The 13,989-nt window shown below is 38.7% G+C and overlaps 1 long non-coding RNA gene across 1 annotated transcript in view; it reads right to left on the bottom strand.

Annotated features, from left to right (window-relative positions):
* The window catches only part of LOC129643475 (uncharacterized), a 68,472-nt gene extending 55,188 nt beyond the window's left edge, over window positions 1–13,284 (bottom strand). Inside the window, exon 1 of the long non-coding RNA XR_008710320.1 lies at window positions 13,190–13,284. This is a non-coding gene — a long non-coding RNA (uncharacterized LOC129643475). The remainder of the gene's footprint in view (window positions 1–13,189) is intronic.
* Between the last annotated feature and the right edge of the window lie 705 nt (window positions 13,285–13,989).

Genomic DNA, 13,989 nt, shown 5'->3' with positions numbered 1-13,989 from the left:
ATTGATGGGCCAGAGACACAGGTGCTTCCACAGCTGGAGGGACAGGGTCATAGGCCGTGATGCTGCTGCCCACTCCTCTGTGGTCATGGACACTGCTGTGGCCACGAAGCCAGATTATGTGCATAGCTTCTTCTCCTGATCCTGGGTTCTCTGAGCTGGCGGGCTCAGCTGCTGTGGCTAGGGCTGCAGTATCACAGTCACTGCCTTCACTCTCCCCCCAGTTTTTCCTCCTCCATTTGCTTCAATACACCCACATTTAGATATATGGATATGTGGAATTTTCCAGCATCCTAATGTGTTGGGCAACAGAACTTTTGGTGAGTTATGGACATTTTACTGATTGTAGATTGAAATGAACATCTCATGCTGCCACAGTGCTGATGTCCTGACTGATATTTCTCCAAATCTTATAGTCAGAGTACTCTTTTAGACCCTAACCACATTATTCTCAAATAATATAAATTATTATAATTAATATCTTTATCATAGATACATTAATAATAGTAATAAGCTCACCTTTCCCCAAATCATTTTAATACAAAAGTAGGAAAATCACAAACAACATGATGCTAAAGTCAAATTGAGTTTCATATCAAATTTATTCAGTTGTATCTTGAGTTAAGCAGAACCTAAGCCTGAATTTTGTGTCCCAGAATTTCCTTATGTGCGTAAATGTCATCTACAAAGTATTAACCTATGCTAACAAGAGACATAGATTTGAGTATCTAATTTCAGTCTAACATATGTAGACTTTATTATGGTGTTTTATTCAAAACAGATGATCAATTATCATTGAGTATTTTTTGGACATGAAAATTCTGAGAAAACAAATTAATTCAGCATTACCTTACTTAGAATGATAGTAATTGATAACGACACACAAAGAATCCACATCTTCCACTGAGAAGATTTCTAGAGTAGTTAGAAGCAAATGCTAGTTTGAAGGGTGCTATTTAACTTTCCAGGGCCATTACACAATCTTCACGGTAGATAACACTAGAAGAGAGGGCATTACTGTCAAGTCATGGAAGAAGAGAGTATCTGGAACATCGAATGAAAAGATGTTTAAATCTAATTGTCTTTCTCTTCCACAGAGTCCATCACAACATAGAGGCAAAGAAGTATTTTTATTTATGAGGTTTTCAACTCCTGTCAGCAGAAAGACCCTAGAAAGCTCTCAGATCAAGATGCTAATCTGATTCCAAAGAAGCTGATGCATTTTATCAAAGTTCTATGAGAAAGATAGCTTTTGAATATGGCCAGATGGAGAGCTGCATAACTTTGCAGGGGAGAAATTCACATGAGAATTACAATGAAAGGAGGGAAGGAACCCCTGCAAAGCTCTAATTTCTAACAGCTCCAAGTATAAATTTAACCAAATTAAAAACTTTTCACATGGGTGCAACTGAGCTAGCCATTAGTATAAAGAAATATATTAAGCAATTTGGAGGCATTGACGTATTATTCCCAGAACATACCAACATGGGTGCAGATCATTTTTTTTCCATTCAAAAGACTGCATTTTCATTACTGCTTATTGTCATAGACTCAAATGGGAAAAGAGTATTTGGATATTCCCTCTCAGGTTAACTTCAAGAGACTTCACTAGGTAAAGGCAGAATGTTTACCATAACATGCAGATCAGGTTGCAGGCTTTTAATTTTAGTGGCAAAATGGCACTGAATGAGATAGGCCACTAGAGAATCAATTTGTCAAATCCCCATATCCTAGGCAAAATGACAAGAGCAGTGGGTCCAAGAACAAGAACAGTGACTTCCAGCTGCTATAAATTGGGCAGGAAGACATCCTCACTGAAACAACCAAACTTCTTACTAATAGAAGAAAAAAAGACTGCCAAGGATAACAAAGCAACCTGCCCATGATCTTTTTCTTTCTTTGGCCCTCCTCTTCTTCACCATGTCTCACCTCACATATTTTCACCTCTAAAACTATATTCCTTTACATCTGCCAGAAAATTTTACCATAGAATCATTATTTCTACCAGGCAACACTGCCATTTCCAAATGTCTGCTATTCAGCTTCACTAAAATGAGGCATTTATAGCCTCATATTCAACATGTTCTAAAATCAAACCTTGGCTGGCTAAGTCAGTTCCCCCCTTAATTTTCATTATCTGTTAATGAATTACATTCTCCCAGGCACCCAGGTGAAATATTCCAACTATCTTTATCCTCTCATTCCTTCTCATCCTAACCCAATGAATTCCTTGTCACAAAACCCACCTCCTCTACCATGTTTCCCATCTAGAATGACACCATAAAAACAAAGCTGAAGGTTGCTCCTTGTGGGATGTTGCCTAAACAAAGGAGCCTAGGGAGTGGTTGGAGGGAAGTGCTTCACAGAACACAAGAGATAGAAAAAAAAGCAGGAGACAGTTGGTTAGAAGAAAAGCACAGCGAGAAAAAATAAACTCAAGGAAATTATTTTTACTTCTTCTGGAGAAATTGACAAGTTTTCAAGAGCCTTTAAGTGCAAGGTACCCACAGCTGAGGCAGGCAGCCAGAATCTAACGATACAGGTAATGGACCTCATAAGAATAGAAGCAGAATTATCTCAGAGATCATGGTAGAGTACTGAGCAGGATTACAGCCCAACCAAGGAAGGTGGAATATATAAGAGGCTCTCCCTCTGTCCAACCAAGAAAATCAACCTGGCTCTGAAGATCAAAATTATTTCAGCACTGGGGCTAACTGAAGTAATATGTTTCAAGATAAATTGCTTGTAAATATAATTTTAAGTTAAGCACATTGGCCTTGAATTTCACAAATGCCCAAAGGTCCACAAGATAGAGAACCTCATCTAGATGTCATCACCTCATCTAGATAGGGTCAGTGCCCTTCTAACTATTCTCCTGCCAATTAATCTTTCTTCCCTTTATTCCGCAGCCAGTTTTCCTTTCTAAAGTAATTGTTGACTAAGGCTCTACCTTTTTCTAAAAAAAATAACATGTTTTTAATATATCAATTTATTATGTTTAATATGTGTTAGATAAAAATAATGGACTTTGTCTAATATTCAAAACCTTTTACAATCTGGTTCCAGCCTAAGCTTCTCTATACCATTGCATTCTGAATACTTAATAAATTTTTAATTCAATAAAAACATTTAATAATAAAATATTTCAGCAATATTAAACAAATCAACCATACCATAATACTACCTCTATCCTAACATAGTACTTACTTTTGTTATTTGCATTCTTCTGCTTAGAATTTGTCTTCCTCGTGTCTACTTCTTTAAATTGTATTAAACCTCAAAAACCCAGATCAAACGTCCCCCACTTCTTGAAGTCCTTATTGTCCTTCTTTTGCTCTCAACTTTTAGAGGGCTTTGGTCATTGTCTCTATGGTATTTTCCATATTTTGCTTCAAATAGTCAAAACTGAATTGGCAAAATATGGGCAGTGACATATTTCATGCTGTAATTCATATATATATTCCTATAGGTATAATCCCTTTTGGGCTTCCTGGGTGACTCAGACAGCAAAGAATCTGCCTGAAATTCAGGACACCTGGGTTTGATCCCTGGGTTGGGAGATCCATTGGAGAAGGGCATGGCAACCCACTCCAGTATTCTTGCCTGGAGAATCCCTATTAACAGAGGAGCCTGACAGGCTACAGTCGATGGGGTCACAAAGAGTTGGACATGACTGAGCAACTAAGCACATAGTTCCTATAGGTATAGTTTTATTCCAGCAGGTTTCTGGGTCATTACAAATTATTATAATACAGTGGCTTAAAACAACAGTGGAAACAGTGACTGACTTTATTTTTTTGGGCTCCAAAATCACTGCAGATGGTGACTGCAGCCATGAAATTAAAAGACGCTTACTCCTTGGAAGAAAAGTTATGACCAACCTAGACAGCATATTAAAAAGCAGAGACATTACTTTACCAACAAAGGTCCATCTAGTCAAGGCTATGGTTTTTCCAGTAGTCACAAGTGGATGTGAGAGTTGGACTGTAAAGAAAGCTGAGCACAGAAAAATTGATGCTTTTGAACTGTGGTGTTGGAGAAGACTCTTGAGAGTCTCTTGGACTTCAAGGAGATCCAGCCGGTCCATCCTAAAGGAGATCAGTCCTGGGTGTTCATTGGAAGGACTGATGTTGAAGCTGAAACTCCAATACTTTGGCCACCTGATGAGAAGAGCTGACTCATTTGAAAAGACCTTGATTCTGGGAAAGAATGAGGGCCGGAGGAGAAGGGGACGACAGAGGATGAGATGGTTGGATGGCATCACCGACTCAATGTGAGTTTGGGTGAACTCCGGGAGTTGGTGATGGACAGGGAGGCTGATGTTCATGTGCTGAGGTTCATGGGGTCGCAGAGTCAGACACAACTGAGCGACTGAACTGAACTGAACTGAACTGAAAACAACACAAATTTATCATCCAACAGTTCTAACATGGGTTTCACTGGAGCTCTTGGAAAGAATCCATTTCCTTGTCCTTTACAGCTTCTAGATGCCACTCACATTCCTTGGCTTATGAGTCCTTTTCTTCATCTTCAAAGCCAGAAATGTTATCTCCAGTTACTGTCTTTGTTTTAAACTCTATTCTACCTGATACAGAAAAAGCTATTCCTGGTTTGGTTTTGTTTACATTTACATGGAAAATCTCATTCCATTCCTTCTGTTTCAGGCTGTGCATCCATATTGCTGAAGTGATATTCTTTCAGGCAACATAAAATTGGGTCTTGCTCCTTTATCCAATCAGCCACTCTGTCTTTTAATTGGATAATCTTATCCATTTTTTATTTAAGGTAATTATTGATAGGTTTTGACTGAATATTGCCATTTTGTTAAGTGTTTTCTGATTATTTTGCAGTCCCTTTGTTTCTTTCTCTCTCTGTCTTTTCCTTGTGATTTGATTATTTTCAGATCATCAAATGATCTGAAATCATTTGATACTTTGACTCCTTTATCTTTTGTGTGTCTACTATAGGTTTTGCTTTGTAGTTACCATGAGGCTTACATGAAACATCTTACAGTTATAACAGTCTGTTTTAAGCTGGTAACAACTCAACTTCAAATGCATACAAAACCTCTACATTTTTACATTTCCTTCTCCCACATTTTACATTCTCAATGTCACAAGTTACATCCTTTATATTGTGTATCCACAATATACACTAGCATATTGGCAATAGAAAATTGGCCTTTTTTGTTTGTTTTTACCTGCTCCCTGCACTGAGCCATGGAAGGTATAGCTGCATTTAGTGTCTGCACACCTGTTAACAACTACTTCTATGTTTGCTATAATCCTGTAGGACTCATGAACATAAGCCCCTTTGGATTTCAGAACTGGGTGATTTGGGAGACTTATCCCCTAGATGTGGAAGCCTTAAAAGTCTGGGCTGTATAGTTGTGGTTCAAACCCTTCACTTCTCATGGATAATTTGGGAGTTAGGGGTTCTCTCTTAACTATATGGTGCTTGATGGGGGTAGGAATTTTTATGGTAAGAATATGTCTCAGTCTCTCTTACCTATTTCAATGCTGCTATTCTCTTAGTCTCCCCATGTGTAGGAGTCACTCAACTAGTTTCTGGATTCCTCTTTAAAGGAACTGCTCCATGTGTAACCACATATTCAGTGTGTAAGTGGGAGGAAGGAAATTTAGGGGCTTCCTATGTCATCATCTTGGTGCAGAGTGTTATGTGCATTTCAGGTAGCCAGCAATTGTTCTGAGTAAAATTGGAACTTGTAGTATTTTAGTAATGGACAAGCAGGGGAACTGTGACCAATGTCATTTACACTAGAGAGTTTGCCAAATATAGGTAATATTTTGCTCTTTTTATTCTCTATTTCAGGATTGGTAAATCTGACATAGTCAGTGAAAAAAATGATACAAATTCCAAAAATACAATTGTGGGAGCCCCTTAATCAGTCTCCTCTCTGCTAATCTTTCTTCTCTTCTATCTTCAATGCATCTTTCTTGAACAGTAAAAGTGAAAGTAAAAGTGAAACTTGCTCAGTGTATCTGCCACTTTGGAATCATATGGAGTGTAGCCTACTAGGCTCCTCTGTCCCTGGAATTCTCCAGACAATAATACTGGAGTGGGCTGCCATTTCCTTCTCCAGGGGATCTTCCTGACTCAGGGATAGAAGCTAGGTCTCCTGCATTGCAGACAGATTTTTTACCGTTTGAGGCACGGGGGAAGCCAGAGTTATAATCAAATGACTTCCCTTGTAAAGATGTCAATGACTCCCTCATTTCCTACTAAACAATGTTGAAACTAACTAGACCAAAGTTAAAACCTTCAGTCTTATCCCAGCCTTAGGTTTTACACATTCCAACCACCATTTTGTGAGTTAATGGCTCAGTAATAATAATATTATGGGAATATGAACATGAATGAACACTATTGCTAGCTAGAAACCCCTTGAGTTCTCAGTGAAAATTTTGGTGATGCCTTAGTGGATTTATATTTTGATAAATTTTTCACAGAGTTTAGTCACTGTGAGTCCCTTAAAGATAATTTGTAATTAGGTTTCTTTAGAATTCAAAAAAAAAAAAAAAATCCCCCACTGGAATGGGGATTTGTAATTAAAGATAGTGGTATAAATGTTTTTCTGTTTAATAGTGTTCCTCAAAGCACAATGAAAGCAGCAAAATGTGAAGAAGAAACATCATCTCTAATGAATCTGGGAATGCAAAAATCTGAATCATAAACTAGAAAGAATATTTGCCAAAACAATAGTAGTGCCTCATAACTGGGAAGCAGTTCAACAGAAAAACAGAAAACAGCAGAGAGGGCAAATGGCAATTGCAATTCTACTACTGGAGGGAGCTAAATGTGCATTAAGTACATGCTAGATTGTCCGTGGAAGACTTTTGACATTCCAACCGTCCTTGTACCCTTCCCCTTCCCCAAGGACCACTTGATTGTCCCCCAAAAGAGAAATACACAAATTAAGGGGAGACATGAATCAGAGAGAAGATGATAGAGGGATTTTGGATTTAAAAAAGTGGAGGAGAACAAGATGGCAAAGGAGTAGGTGGACATGGAGTACATCTCTCTCCACCGATACATCAGGAGTACATCTTCAGGAACAAAAGTGCATGCAAAACACCAGGTGAGAGCAGACAGGAGTACCTGACCAGTGGAAAAGAATATATACAACCACGCAAAACTCAGTAGGATGAAGGAACTAGGGGAAAAAATAGGAGTGTTAGTAGGACTAGACCTGCCCTCGGCAGGTGGGGGAACTGAAGCAGGGTTCCGATCCCCACTTCAGGGCAATTGTCTGAGTCAGAGGAGAAACATTTAAGGCTGAGCGTGAAATAGCTGATCTGTGGCAGCCTAAATAGAATGAGAATCAGACAGTCCTTGCCGCAGCCATACATACCCGGAGAGGAACGCTGGTCCCCTGGAAGGTGCAGCGACTGGGAGCTGGAATTTAGGGATTATGGAGCAATCCCAGGGCGAGGGCTGTTGTTGACTGTGGAGAGATGGATCGAGCGGAGGTGAGGGAGGAGATTGTGGGAGGAAATGTCTATGGAGGAAAGCCGGGCAGCCATGGAAGCAAGGCGATACAGCTGAGTAACACGTAGTGGGTGGAGCCATCACCATAGTGTCTCTCCCCCCACACACCAGCATCCACAGCTGAACAATAGAAAGCCTGGCCAATTAATACTGAACTACAGAGTGGGACCCCACCCAGGGTGCTCCTTTATGTGCCTGACACACCAATCTACAGAGAAGGACCCCAGGCAAGAGAAACTAAGCGCCTGAATGGGAGGAGCTGAAAGACCAGCCAAAGAGGGCTTCAGATGGCCAGATACAAGAGGCTCAAAAAAAGACTCTGATAGGGCCATAAGCCCTGCGCTGGAGGCAGTTCGTGTCCCTGCACTCTTGGTGCCATCAGGGTCCCCATAAGCCAAGCAACTGTGCAACCTTCACACTCAACTCTCACCAGGGCAGAGCTGCCACAGGCAAAAACAGTCTTATGTCTATGCGTGCAGGGTCGCTTTGGTCATCTCCGACTCTTTACAACCCTGTAGACAGGCTTCTCTGTCAGGGAGGGGGTTTCTCCAGGCAAGAATATTGGAGTGAATTGGCCAATACTGGTTGCCACACCCTTCTAGAGCACTATATTTCCTGCTGCCCTAGCTGCCAACTCCCCTGAGTACCTGGTGCTACCAGTACCCCTGTGACCCAAGCAGCTGCACCACTTCCACACCTGGCCCTCACAGGGGCAAACCCAAGTCCTCCAGGGCAGCCTGAGGAGCAAACCCCAGTGGACGACCCACATGTAGAGGTGGAAATAAAACCACAATTGAAACCCAGGGGCAGTGTGGCTAAGGAAGAAGACGCAAGGCCTTCCCACTAGCTGTACAAGCTGCAGATTAAATCTACACAATCAACTAGGCAGACTGTGTGTCTTTGGAATATATAAAGGGTCATTGAGAGCTCCCACAAAAGAAAATGCAGTAGTTCTGATAGCTATGGACACGGGAGGCAAGAACACACAGGAGTAGCACTAGATTAGAATCTGAGCTGCCCTCGCAGCATGTCCAGAGATCAGCACAATGCTGGAGGGCATCTTGGGGAGGTGAGGTGGACTGTGACTCCCAGCAAGGGAAAGGACTCTGACAGCAGTGACTCAAGAAAAACACTTATTATTCTTATGTTTAGACTTGTTCTGTAGATTCTTTTGAATCGTTGGGGTTTTTTTTCCCTTTTCTTCTCCCTCTGTTGTAGTTGTCAATTTTATTGGCACTATGAAATATAATTAAGCTTTTGAGCTTTTTTTTTCTCAACCACATTTTTTTATTGCTGTTATAAACCTCTGCCTCTGTTTTGGGCTTTTGCAGTTCTGTGCAGTTTTCCTTTCATTTTCCTTCTTTTCTCTTTTTTAAATTTTAATTTTTAACTTTTTAAACGTATTATTATGTTTTCTACATTTGTTCTTCTGTTTGTTTTTCCTACTGTTCTTTCCCTTTGCAGTTAATCTTTAATGTATATAAATCTTCATCTACCTCTATTTAACTTTGCATATCTATTCTTTCTTTCCTCTCAACATATTTGTTAGTTTTATTTTCATTGCTTTATTCCCCAATTGGCACCTTGCTTTAGTTTTGTTTTCCGGTTGGTGCTTTACTTAGTTTTGTTCTGGTGGACATAATTTTTGGTTTTCTTTGTTCGCTGTGTCAATCTATTGTATTTTATTTTTGTTGGAGTGTTTTGATTTTGCTTATGGGTGTACATATATGTGTATATTCAGTCACACATTTTGTTGTTGTTATAAACCTCTGCCTCTATGTTAGGCTGTTGCAGTTCTGTGAAGTTTTCCTTTTTTCTTTCTTCTTCCATTTTCTTTTCTCTTTTTTATAATCTTAATTTTTAATTTTTTAAACCTATTATATTTTTTCTACATTTATTCCTTTGTTTGCCTTTCCTACTGTTCTTTTCCCCTTGCAGTTAATCTTTAATGTATATATTTCTTCATCTGCATCTATTTAACTTTGCATATCTATTCTTTCTTTCCTCTCAACATATTTGTTAGTTTTATTTTCATTGCTTTATTTGCCACTTGGCACCTTCGTTTAGTTTTGTTTTCCAGCTTGTGCTTTAGTTAGTTCTTAACTAGTGAGTATAATTTTTTATTTCTTTTGTTCACCAGGTCAACTGCTTTGACTTTGCTCATGGGTGTATATGTATATGTGTATATTCCATTACTTTAACTATTATTTACCTGATTTTGTAACTGCCATTTGTCTAGGGTTCATCTTTGGTTTCTTGTTTTTGGATATTTGTTTTAGTCTCACTCAATGCCATAACAAACCACTTGTGGAATCTTAATTCCTGATCAGAGATCAAGCCTTGAGCCTTTGGAGTGGGAGCACTGACTCTAAGACACTAGACTACCAGAAAACTAAGCCTAGGGGACATCAAATAGTGAGCACACAAAGGAAACCACTTGAATACAAGACCTAGTATCACCCAACCACCAGTAGCACCCTATGCTGCTGCTGCTGAGTCGCTTCAGTTGTGTCCGACTCTGTGCAACCCCATAGATGGCAGCCCACCAAGCTCTGCTGTCCCTGGGATTCTCCAGGCAAGAACACTGGAGTGGGTTGCCATTTCCTTCTCTAATGCGTGAAAGTGAAGTCGCTCAGTCATGTCCAACTCTTAGCGACCCCATGGACTGCAGCCTACCAGGCTCCTCCGTCCATGGGATTTTCCAGGCAAGAGTACTGGAGTGGGTTGTCATCTAAACAACAATCAAAACAAGAATACAAACCCAATCATCAGCAGACAGGATTACCACCTCACTCAGCCTTGTCCATCAGAAGAAAAACAAACAAACAAACAAAAATTCAGCACAAGTCTCACTCTATAGGAAGCTTACACAAACCACTGGAACAACCTTAGGAAGGCAGAAACCAAAAGGAAGAAAGAGTTCAATCTTCTTCAAGGAAATAATTCAACTTTCCTTGAAGCTTGGGAAAAGGAGACCTCAAACACAATAAGTTTAAAAAAATAATGAAAAGGCAGAGAAATACTACACAAACGAGGGAACAAACTAGAAACACAGAAGTCCAAATAAATGAAGAGGAAATAGTCAAACTACCTGAAAAAGAATTCGGAATAATGATAGCAAAGATGATCAAAAACCTTGAAAACAAAATGGAGACAATGCAAGAATCAATTAACAAAGACCTAGAAGAATTAAATAATAAGCATACAGAGAGAAACAACACTACTACTGAAATTAAAAATACTCTAGAAGGAATCAATAGCAGAATATCTGAAGCAGAAGAATGAATCAGTGAGCTGCAAGATAAAATGGTAAATAATTTCTGAAGAACAGAATAAAGTAAAAAGAAAGAAAAGAACTGAGGATAGTGTCAGAGACCTCTGTGACAATATCAATATGTCCATTGACAGATGAATAGATAAAGAATTGTGGTATGCATACACAATTGAATATTACTCAGCCAACAAAAGGAACGCCTTTGAGTCAGTTCTAATGAGGTGGATGAACATAGAACCTATTACACAGTGTGAAGCGAGTCAGAAAGAGAAAGATAAATACTGTATACTAAAGCATGTATATGAAATCTAGAAAAATGGTACTGAAGAATTTATTTACAGGGCAACGATGGAGAAACACATAGAGAATAGATTTATGGGCATGGGGAGAGGGTGAGATGCATGGAAAGAGTAACATGAAAACTTGCATTACCATATGTAAATTAAATAGCCAACAGGAATTTGCTGTATGGCCCAGAAAACTCAAACAGGGGCTCTGTATCAACCCAGAGGGGTGGTATGGGAAGGGAGATGGGAGGGAGGTTCAAAAGGGAGAGGGTATATGTATACTTATGGCTGATTCATGTTGAGGTTTGACAGAAAACAACAAAATCCTATAAAACAATTGTCCTTCAATAAAAAGTAAATAAATTAATATAATTTAGAAAAAAAAATTGTGTGAGACTGCATTGCCAGGTTAGGTCATTCCTCCTATGCCTCCCCATACTACTGTTGGGCAAGTAGATGGCCCAGGCCCAAGAAACATCAATATAAAAGGAAAAATAGGGATTTCCCTGGTGGTCCAGTGGCTTAGACTCTTCAGTCCCAATGCAGGGGGCTCAAATTCGATTCCTGGTAAGGGAACTAGATCCCACATGCCACAACTAAAATATCCTACATGGCACAACTAAGACCTGGCACACCAAATAAAGAAATAGATATTTTTTAAAAATAACAACAGAACCAGCACATGGTCTAAACTATGGTATTACAGGAAAGTTATAAAAGAATATAAGCAGCAAAAATTAGTTGAAAATTAAACATCAGAAGAGGCATTTCAAAGAAACCTACAGAAGAAAATTTCAAAGAAAATAAATTCCATATAAAGTTAACTTGAACTCTAAGGGAAAAAATAAAAGCTCAAAGAAGACAAAGAAACCAAAGGAGGGATAATAAGATAATTTGACAGATGATAAATGGAAGCAAAAAATGAAATAAAATCATTATAGAAATAAAAACCACATAAAAAGCACCTAAAATTAGAAGACAGTTTTGAAAATACAGTCAAAGAGAATTGGATTAAGAAGATAAAAGATGCATGTAATTAGAGTCAATGATAGATCAGGAAGAGACACATGGGGGATCATGGTACTTATGTTAATATTGAAGAATATGTAACAGAGGAAAAACTTTTTCCAATTTTCCCCAACAATGTCCACAAACTTTTATTGAAAATAAATTGGACTCCAAAACTGCATATGTAGCCAAGGTTGATTATAAGTCAGACCTTATGAGAGAAGAATATAATAGATATAAAGTAATTCTGAGAACTGTTTAAAAAATTTTTTTTAATTTCTAGAATTTTTTTAATTTAGTAAAAACAAAAATTAATTAAAATAAATATCTCAGGAGATTTATTGTGTAATAAAGAAATTGGATGTGTCTAAATGACTGAGAGAATTAGAATTATAGAATACAACATAAATATTCTTAAAAAAGGTAGATTATTAAGTAAGGATGTGACTGGGAAGCATGTCAATTTATACAAATTTCACAGTGGTAATTCAATACATGCCATCTAAAAATCAAGAAATTGACTTAAGTATATATGCAAATTTGGAGAATTAACCACCAAACACTTACATACAAATTATAAAATTTTTAATAAGGAAAAATAGATTAAATTTTAAAATCTAACTCTTTGACTGTATGACATTGATAAAGCATGACTCAGAACTCAAAAGGGATTAAAGACTTAAAATAAGGCCAAACACTATGAAACTCAAGGGAAAACATAGGCAGAACACTATTTGATATAAATCACAGCAAGATTTTTTTGACTCATCTCCTACAGTAATGAAAATTAAAATAAAAATAAACAAATGAGACCTAATTAAACTGAAAAGCTTTTGCACAGCAAAGGAAACCATAAATAAGACAAAAAAAAAAAAAAAGAAAGGGAGAAAATATTTGCAAATGCGGCAACTGACAAAGGATTAATCTCCAAAATATACAAACAGCTTATGCAGCTCAATACCAAAAAAAAAAAAAAAAAGAAAGAAATAGGCAAAAGACCTGAATAGACATTTCTCCAAAGAAGACATACAGATGGCCAAGAAGCACATGAAAAGATGCTCAACATCACTAATTGTTAGAAAACATGTAAATCAAAACTTCAAGGAGGTATCACCTCACACCAGTCAGAATGGATCAGTTCAGGTCAGTCGCTCAGTCGTGTTGGACTCCTTGTGACCCCATAAATCGCAGCACGCCAGGCCTCCCTGTCCATCACCAACTCCCAGAGTTCACTCAGACTCAAAATCATCGAGTCAGTGATGCTATCCAGCCATCTCATCCTCTGTAGTCCCCTTCTCCTCCTGCCCCCAATCCCTCCCAGCATCAGAGTCTTTTCCAATGAGTCAACTCTTCGCATGAGGTGGCCAAAGTACTGGAGTTTCAGCTTTAGCATCATTCCTTCCAAAGAAATCCCAGGGCTGATCTTTAGAATGCACTGGTTGGATCTCCTTGCAGTTCAAGGGATTCTCAAGAGTCTTCTCCAACACCACAGTTCAAAAGCATCAATTCTTTGGCGCTCAGCCTTCTTCACAGTCCAACTCTCACATCCATGCATGGCCACAGGAAAAACCATAGCCTTGACTAGACGGAACTTTGTTGGCAAAGTAATGTCTCTGCTTTTGAATATGCTATCTAGGTTGGTCATAACTTTCCTTCCAAGGAGTAAGCGTCTTTTAATTTCATGGCTGCAGTCACCATCTGCAGTGAAAAATCTGTAAGCAATAAATACTGGAGAGGGTGTGAATAAAAGGGAACCCTGTTACACTGTTGGTGGGAATGTAAATTGATGCAGCCACTTTGGAGAACAATATGGAGGTTTCTTAGAAAACTAAAAGTAGAACTACCATATGACTCAACAACCCTACTCCTGGCCGTACACCCAGAGAAAACCATAATTACAAAAGATACATGCAG

Source organism: Bubalus kerabau, chromosome 2, assembly GCF_029407905.1.
Source record: "Bubalus kerabau isolate K-KA32 ecotype Philippines breed swamp buffalo chromosome 2, PCC_UOA_SB_1v2, whole genome shotgun sequence".
In the NCBI taxonomy this organism is placed as follows: Eukaryota; Metazoa; Chordata; class Mammalia; order Artiodactyla; family Bovidae; genus Bubalus; species Bubalus kerabau.
This window is presented reverse-complemented; position numbering and strand designations above follow the sequence as displayed.